This window comes from Salmo salar, unplaced genomic scaffold (genome assembly GCF_905237065.1).
Source record: "Salmo salar unplaced genomic scaffold, Ssal_v3.1, whole genome shotgun sequence".
NCBI classification, from domain to species: domain Eukaryota; kingdom Metazoa; phylum Chordata; class Actinopteri; order Salmoniformes; family Salmonidae; genus Salmo; species Salmo salar.
The window spans coordinates 1155218-1164493 of record NW_025550064.1 but is presented as its reverse complement, the minus strand read 5'-3'; the positions used below and the strand labels follow the sequence as shown (position 1 = coordinate 1164493).

General features: G+C 39.4%; 1 long non-coding RNA gene across 1 annotated transcript; it reads left to right on the top strand.

The window, feature by feature from the left end:
- Window positions 1-5213: 5213 nt before the first annotated feature.
- LOC123739085 (uncharacterized) lies at window positions 5214-8862 on the top strand. The gene is made up of 3 exons (XR_006767623.1): window positions 5214-5658; window positions 6064-6120; window positions 7712-8862. It is a non-coding gene; the product is annotated as an uncharacterized lncRNA (long non-coding RNA).
- Window positions 8863-9276: the final 414 nt, after the last annotated feature.

Here is a 9276-nt window from a genome sequence, read left to right as displayed (position 1 = left end):
ACCAAAGTGTTCTGTTAAACTCAGCAGATACACCATCAGTCCCAGGAGACTTATTATTTTTAAGTTGTTCAATAGAATAAATGATGTGTTCAACTATAATAGGGTCGTCACACTGTTCCCTGTCAGCCTCACCAACTGATTTCACATCCCCCAGACAATCAAAACAAAGAGTTGAGGACACCTCACAATACTGTAGAAGTTGAAGTAAAGATGGAGATTAATGTGGGATCTGTGATGAGACCAGTCATATTTCATTACTGAATTGTATTATTTTTAGAGTGGTATTTTTAAAACCTGAATTTTGTCCACCCTCCTCTAGCCATTTCTTCCTACATCTGACAAAGGTTCCGTCTGCTTTCAGTCTATAAATATCATCCAACTGGTGTTGTAGATCAAACAGAACAGATTTATCCTCCTCTGAAACACTTTCAACAGGCTTTTGAACAAGACAGGTGATCTTTGCAATTACACCTTCTTCAGCTCTCCTCGTCTTGGCAACAATACTCCCATGTTTTCTTGCATATTTTCCAACGTTAAAAAGCTCCCAGTTATTACTGTATGAATTGTTATTTAGAGCTTTGTTCCAGAAGTGTGTAATTACATTGTTTATCTCCATCTGGACCAACTCATGTTTTAATAGAGCTATTAAGCTTCCAATAGGATGCTCTGCCAGGGCCATTATCAGAGATAAACAGTGTTATGTCAATATAAACAGCTCTATGATCAGTAAGGGGAGTGACCAGGGTGTTAACAGAAATAGCCTGTTTATCAAAACATTGAGACACCAACCAAAGATCTGTGGTGATTGTCTGGACCGGGTCTTATTACTCCAAGTGGAAGACTAGTAATTAGGAAACTTTACTCTCCAAACATGAATAATATCAAACCTTTACATAAACTGCCTCAAAGTGATAATATCCCCACCTACTATAAGTAAAGCATTAGGGAACTAGGTTAGCCAATCGAGAATACGCTTTTCCAAAGATTCAAGTGACTGATCATTTTCAAGTTTGGAATTGAACCAATAAATGTTGGTAATAATGATGTTGCTACAGTTGATGACAAGACAAAGAAAGTGACCAATAGGGTCCCAGTCTGACTGCAAAATACTTCCATTGAAAGGATTAATTAGAGTGGTAACTCCAGCAGAGAGTTCAGAACCATGAATGACAGAAATCATTTCACCACTGAGATCTGTAGAAGTTGACGTAAATCTGTTTTAAGCTGTTTGGCAATATAAAAATAAGGCATTGCGCTATATATGATTTCTTAACCCCCCCGGCATTGAGTGAAACTATAGACAATGACAAAGTGGAATATAGAACAGGAAGTACTACGAGATAAACAACAATTACAACCTCCAGTAAAACTGAGAAGAAACCAAAGCTGGACAGCATATAGATTTAAATGATTGTTATGCTGATACTATTCTCACTCAAAGATAACTGCCAGCCCAAGAAACAAAGCGCTCACTGCCTTTACTGCAGATATAAATAGCAAAAAGTGAGAAACTTTAAAAATAATAATAAATATCCATTACTCCAGTAGTCAGGTGCAGATAGAACTAAAGGTATATCACCTTAGAGCCAGGAGTGAGATCTGCTCCCATCAGAGGTAGATATCTAGGTAGCCTATGTTGACTATCAGTCACAGCCAGGAGTGAGATCTGTTCCCATCAGAGGTAAATATCTAGGTAGCCTATGTTGACCATCAGTCACAGCCAGGAGTGAGATCTGCTCACATCAGAGGTAGATATCTAGGTAGACTATGTTGACCATCAGTCACAGCCAGGAGTGAGATCTGCTCCCATCAGAGGTAGATATCTAGGTATGTTGACCATCAGTCACAGCCAGGAGTGAGATCTGCTCCCATCAGAGGTAGATATCTAGGTAACCTATGTTGACCATCAGTCACAGCCAGGAGTGAGATCTGCTCCCATCAGAGGTAGATATCTAGGTATGTTAACCATCAGTCACAGTCTATGACAGTCCTCAAGGAGGAACAAAATTCAACTTCAGTTGAAAAACTGGGAAAAACTACAGATCTCATTGTGGGGTAGGACACATGACATAAAGATGGTTACAGCTCCTAAACTGAATGAAGGACACATGTTATAAAGATGGTTAAAGCTCCTAAACTGAATGACGGACACATGTTACAAAGATGGTTACAGCTCCTAAACTGAATGACGGACACATGTTATAAAGATGGTTAAAGCTCCTAAACTGAATGACGGACACATGTTACAAAGATGGTTACAGCTCCTAAACTGAATGACGGACACATGTTATAAAGATGGTTACAGCTCCTAAACTGAATGACGGACACATGTTATAAAGATGGTTACAGCTCCTAAACTGAATGACGAACACATGTTATAAAGATGGTTACAGCTCCTAAACTGAATGACGGACACGTTATAAAGATGGTTAAAGCTCCTAAACTGAATGATGACCACATGTTATAAAGATGGTTAAAGCTCCTTAACTGAATGACGTCATCAGCATGTTTCCACTGTCCACACCTGCCTACACCTTTAACACCAGAGGCAAAATTATTAATCTGGACTATTAAAAGGACCAGGATGAACCAAGCTCGTTTACAGACAAAGACTTAGAAGGAGGATTAAAGCTCCCTAACATGTAATTATATCAAGAAGACTTTATAACTGCCCTGATAGGCTCTTTATTGACAACTCTAATAGGACAACTTGGGTCGACATGGAAGAAGAACTTAATGCCCCATTTGGACCATCATATTATCTGAACACTTAAATGTGGAACTGCAGAATCCCATCATGTCCCAAACTAAGAAATATGGAGTCAGATAAATAAGAGACGGACATCTTCACCTTTCCTGACAAGCTCTGCTTCGTTATAGAACAACCATGAATACACATTAGGAGGAAAGGTGGTTGTCTGGAAAGAGTAGGAGAGGTTTTGTTTTAGCCTCAACACTGATACATTTCACTTCTGCTTTTAGTGTCAACTTGAATTAGAGTGTGGCTGTGGAAGACTGGTCCCTTGATGATGTCTGCAAGTGGCTGAGTACCAATGATCTCCATGATTCCATCCCATCATTCCAAGGTTCACAATCTGTCTGCAGAATGCCAACTCTATTCAACTGTCCACTTTGCAACAAGCCTCCTTTCTCTGTGTCCAGACTACTCACACATATTGTCCTCTATCACCAGCACGAACCACATGTTGTAATGACCTGTGGAGTTAATGGGTGTGGGGAAAACAAATAGATGTTTCAGCATCTATCAGTCACACATCTACCAAAACCACAGAGAGATTTTAAGAGCCAACTTAGATGAGAATTGCCCTCATGATGAATTTGAGACTGGGACTGATCCCATTGAAGATGACATGAGCGATGTAGAGAGTCTGCCAGAGGCTGAATATGTTCAAGCCACAGAGATCAACACTGAGCAGCTAATTGAAGGTCTCTAAAACAATATCTGTCTTTTTATTTAGTAAATCAGGAAAGAACACTGCATCCCAGCTACGGTACAGAATAACATTGTTGAGGACCTCAGAACCATTTTGGATGCGTTTATGACCCACTACAGTGATCCCCTCAGGTTTCATCTGACAAATAAATATGGTTGAACATGACGATCTCAGGGACTTGCTTAACAACTCTGCAGTATTTGAGGAATGCATTAGATGCATAAGCTCTGAGTGGATGCTGGAGCATTACTGTGTGAAAGAATTGGACATGGTCAGGACAATTGAAGTACCACTGAGCAACAAAGAAGGTTATAAAACAAGGTCATTTCAATACAGCTACATGGCCCCCAGGCTATATGAATATAAAGAGACATGAGACAAAACAACCATAATGAATCAGATTACATGGCCCCCAGGCTATATGAATATAAAGAGACATGAGACAAAACAACCATAATGAATCAGATTACATGGCCCCAGGCTATATGAATATAAAGACATGAGACAAAACAATCATAATGAATCAGATTACATGGAGAGGAGCGACCTGATCCTAGATCATAATGAATCAGATTACATGGAGAGGGGGGACCTGATCCTAGATCATAATGAATCAGATTACATGGAGAGGGGGACCTGATCCTAGATTATAATGAATCAGATTACATGGAGAGGAGGACCTGATCCTAGATCATAATGAATCAGATTACATGGAGAGGAGGACCTGATCCTAGATCATAATGAATCAGATTACATGGAGAGGGGGGGACCTGATCCTAGATCATAATGAATCAGATTACATGGAGAGGGGGACCTGATCCTAGATCATAATGAATCAGATTACATGGAGAGGAGGACCTGATCCTAGATCACAATGAATCAGATTACATGGAGAGGGTGGACCTGATCCTAGATCATAATGAATCAGATTACAAGGAGAGGGGGACCTGATCCTAGATCATAATGAATCAGATTACATGGAGAGGGGGACCTGATCCTAGATCATAATGAATCAGATTACATGGAGAGGGGGGACCTGATCCTAGATCACAATGGATCAGATTACATGGAGAGGGGGACCTGATCCTAGATCATAATGAATCAGATTACATGGAGAGGGGGGACCTGATCCTAGATCATAATGAATCAGATTACATGGAGAGGGGGACCTGATCCTAGATCATAATGAATCAGATTACATGGAGAGGGGGACCTGATCCTAGATCATAATGAATCAGATTACATGGAGAGGGGGGGACCTGATCCTAGATCATAATGAATCAGATTACATGGAGAGGAGGGACCTGATCCTAGATCATAATGAATCAGATTACATGGAGAGGAGGGACCTGATCCTAGATCATAATGAATCAGATTACATGGAGAGGGGGGGACCTGATCCTAGATCATAATGAATCAGATTACATGGAGAGGAGGGACCTGATCCTAGATCATAATGAATCAGATTACATGGAGAGGAGGGACCTGATCCTAGATCATAATGAATCAGATTAACTGGAGAGGAGGGACCTGATCCTAGATCATAATGAATCAGATTACATGGAGAGGGGGGACCTGATCCTAGATCATAATGAATCAGATTACATGGAGAGGAGGGACCTGATCCTAGATCATAATGAATCAGATTACATGGAGAGGGGGACCTGATCCTAGATCATAATGAATCAGATTACATGGAGAGGGGGGACCTGATCCTAGATCATAATGAATCAGATTACATAGACAGGGGAGCTGATCCTGGTTCAGCACTCCTCCTTTGAGACACTGCCTTTATGAATAAGGAATGCTGTTGTAAAGTCTAGTTACAGCAGGTGTTTACTGCCATCTAGTGGAAGATACCAATAAAACACTTTATTATCAGGGTGGGGAGACGGCTGAGTGCAGGATCCATGGTGAGATGACAAAAGAGGAAAACACACTATATGGAGAGAAGTACAAATAAAGTATTTCTGAACAATAAAGGACAGAGTAAGATAATGAATACCTGGAATTACATATTATTACTAGTTAGTAGATCTCTTCTGTCATCATTATTTACCCATACACCGGTGACGTCAGAAGGGACGTGATTTCCTCATATGAAAGTGAAAGTAACTGTGGTTACAAAATGTAGCGCACATTTCTCAGCAACATTAGAAGCAGGATAAATGTGTTGATTTGAAGGACAGACTGACAGACTCTGGTAAGTCTTGGCTACATATAACTATTATAAAGTTAGGTCGTAGTCAGACATTCAATAGACAGAGTAACCTTGAGATATGATTCTTTATCATGCTGACCAACCTGGGCCCGTTTTCCACGATGGAATTTAGGCTTAACGCTGGAAACGCATAAGAAGTGGTAAACGATAATTAACAAAATACAAAGTTGAGTAAACGCTATTTTACAAATAAAAAGGTGCGTAAGCGCGTTTACGTGGGTTTACCCTCCACCACATCCCCGTTGATGTGGTGTGCAGCGTAGAGTGTATAGTCATTTAGTCTCTATAGACCAGGTGGCCAGTTGGTGAGAAACTGTTCAGATGGGGTGGTTTAGACCACTGCACCACCCAGGAAGTGACTGAAAGTAAATATGTTCTTTTGTACAGGATCCATTTTGAGACGACAGAGCAGAAAACACTATATGGACAATACTGACAAATAAAGTAAGTATTTATGAACAATAATTCATTCTAAATGACAGAGTATGTGAATGAATACTAGGAATGAGATATTACTAGTTAGAACTGCTACTTGAGCTGAGTTGCTGACAGACAGCAGTTTTCAAAGTGGAAACTAATCAGTAGGTCTACATGTTATCAGTAAAACGTCTGGTAAAGATGGTGGAGGAGCTTTTACATTATATGGTTTTATGTTTATCTCAGGGTTTCTCATCCTTTGGTTCTTATCCAGCACGTACACACCTTACAGGGGAAAAACACAACTAAACCTGATTTCGAGTAAATTATAAGTTTAGCTAAAATAATGTAAGAGAGATGTCTTGAAGAAGGACTATAACATTTTTTAAGCAAGATTCAGAACAATGTCACGTTACTGCTGTCTCATGTAACTGACTGTTAGCTCCACCCTCTGGTTACTGTTGTTATGTGAAGGGTGACACCTTGACTACAGTTGAAACTGACTGTTAGCTCCACCCTCTGGTTATTGTTGTTATATGAAGGGTGACACCTTGACTACAGTTGTAACTGACTGTTAGCCCCACCCTCTGGTTACTGTTGTTATGTGAAGGGTGACTCCTTGACTACAGTTGAAACTGACTGTTAGCTCCACCCTCTGGTTACTGTTGTTATGTGAAGGGTGACTCCTTGACTACAGTTGAAACTGACTGTTAGCCCCACCCTCTGGTTACTGTTGTTATGTGAAGGGTGACTCCTTGACTACAGTTGAAACTGACTGTTAGCTCCACCCTCTGGTTACTGTTGTTATGTGAAGGGTGACACCTTGACTACAGTTGAAACTGACTGTTAGCCCCACCCTCTGGTTACTGTTGTTATATGAAGGGTGACACCTTGACTACAGTTGAAACTGACTGTTAGCTCCACCCTCTGGTTACTGTTGTTATATGAAGGGTGACACCTTGACTACAGTTGAAACTGACTGTTAGCTCCACCCTCTGGTTACTGTTGTTATGTGAAGGGTGACACCTTGACTACAGTTGAAACTGACTGTTAGCTCCACCCTCTGGTTACTGTTGTTATATGAAGGGTGACTCCTTGACTACAGTTGAAACTGAATAAAAGAAAGTATCTGTACAGGGTCATTTTGAGATGACAGAGCAGCTCATAGTTTAACCTCTAAACTGCAACTCAGTTTCCAAGTAAAGTGAGTATTTCAGGTTAATAATGTAGAATAAAGTAGAGGGAACATTTGGAATCCACTAAACTAGTGTAGGAGTTCTGCTGAGTCATTCCTACCATGTGGTGCCTTTTCTGTCCCCGGGAAATATCAGTTCTTATTTAGTGTAAAATGTGGATTCAAAAAGGCTTTAAATATCAGGTGTCCTTTACCTTATAAACACCAAAATATGGATCCTGAAAGGGAATGTTATGCATTTTAACACTTTTTGTCAGAAGATGTAGGCGTTTTTGTCCCCAGGTGTTATTTATCAACTTCTACAATAAATATAAGCCATAAAATAACAAAATGTTAAACTGTTTCTTCATTATTTTATAGTCCTAGTTGAAGTCTCTTTCATCAATGACTTTTTTCATGATTATTGTATTTATCTATCCATAGGGGAAGCCTGGGCAACTGAAATGTCTGAGCTTTTTCAACAGTCTGACTGTGAACATCTGTACCAAAACCAAATGAAGGGAGACATAGATATGATTAAAAAACAACTGTTGATGCGACATGAAAAAAAGATGGGTGGAGGAGATGAATCATCAACCCAAATTGAGAACCTTTTGTTTGATTCAGGGTGAATTGGTGTGTGAGAGATATATTATGTATAACCTACCTAAAAGCAAGAGATCTCTATGTGCACAGGGAAGATCAGGGATATTGTCTCTGTGTATTGAAACAGGTCAGATCAGGGATATTGTCTCTGTGTATTGAAACAGGTCAGATCAGGGATATTTTGCCTCTGCGTATTGAAACAGTTCAGATCAGGGATATTGTCTCTGCGTATTGAAACAGTTCAGATCAGGGATATTTCCTCTGAGTATTGAAACAGGTCAGATCAGGGATATTGTCTCTGCGTATTGAAACAGTTCAGATCAGGGATATTTCCTCTGACTATTGAAACAGGTCAGATCAGAGATATTGTCTCTGAGTATTGAAACAGGTCAGATCAGGGATATTGTCTCTGAGTATTGAAACAGATTATTTCAGGGATATTGTCTCTGTGTATTGAAACAGGTACGATCATGGATATTGCCTCTGAGTATTGAAACAGGTAAGATCAGGGATATTTTCTCTGAGTATTGAAACAGGTCAGTATTGTGGTGAAATGGAGGAAAGACTATGTAACTATTGTGACCTTAAAGAAATAGAGAATTAAACTGATTTAATCCTCTATTTCCTTTTCTACCATGATATACGCTTGCTCTTATTCCAGAAAGACCACCAGATATACCCTGGCAGTATGTGATGAGTGATGAGGAGAAATTGAAATGTTTTTTTGTCCATTGTGTATTTCCGTTTGTGGAATATTTAGATAAATCCTGGAATATAAGAAAAATGTTTACCTATAATTAAATTGTCAAAATATTTAGCTTCTGCGTGGTAAATGGTACATGTGTATATAGATTGTGTATAGACTTGTCTCCCATATGAGTCTTCTATGTGGTAAATGGTATGTGTATATATAGATTGTGTATAGACTTGTCTCCCATATGAGTCTTCTATGTGGTAAATGGTATGTGTATATATAGATTGTGTATAGGCTTGTCTCCCATATGAGTCTTCTATGTGGTAAATGGTATGTGTATATATAGATTGTGTATAGGCTTGTCTCCCATATGACTCTTCTATGTGGTAAATGGTATGTGTATATATAGATTGTGTATAGGTTTGTCTCCCATATGAGTCTTCTATGTGGTAAATGGTATGTGTATATATAGATTGTGTATAGACTTGTCTCCCATATGAGTCTTCTATGTGGTAAATGGTATGTGTATATAGATTGTGTATAGACTTGTCTCCCATATGAGTCTTCTATGTGGTAAATGGTATGTGTATATATAGATTGTGTATAGACTTGTCTCCCATATGAGTCTTCTATGTGGTAAATGGCATGTGTATATATAGATTGTGTATAGGCTTGTCTCCCATATGAGTCTTCTCTTTGTGTCAGACTG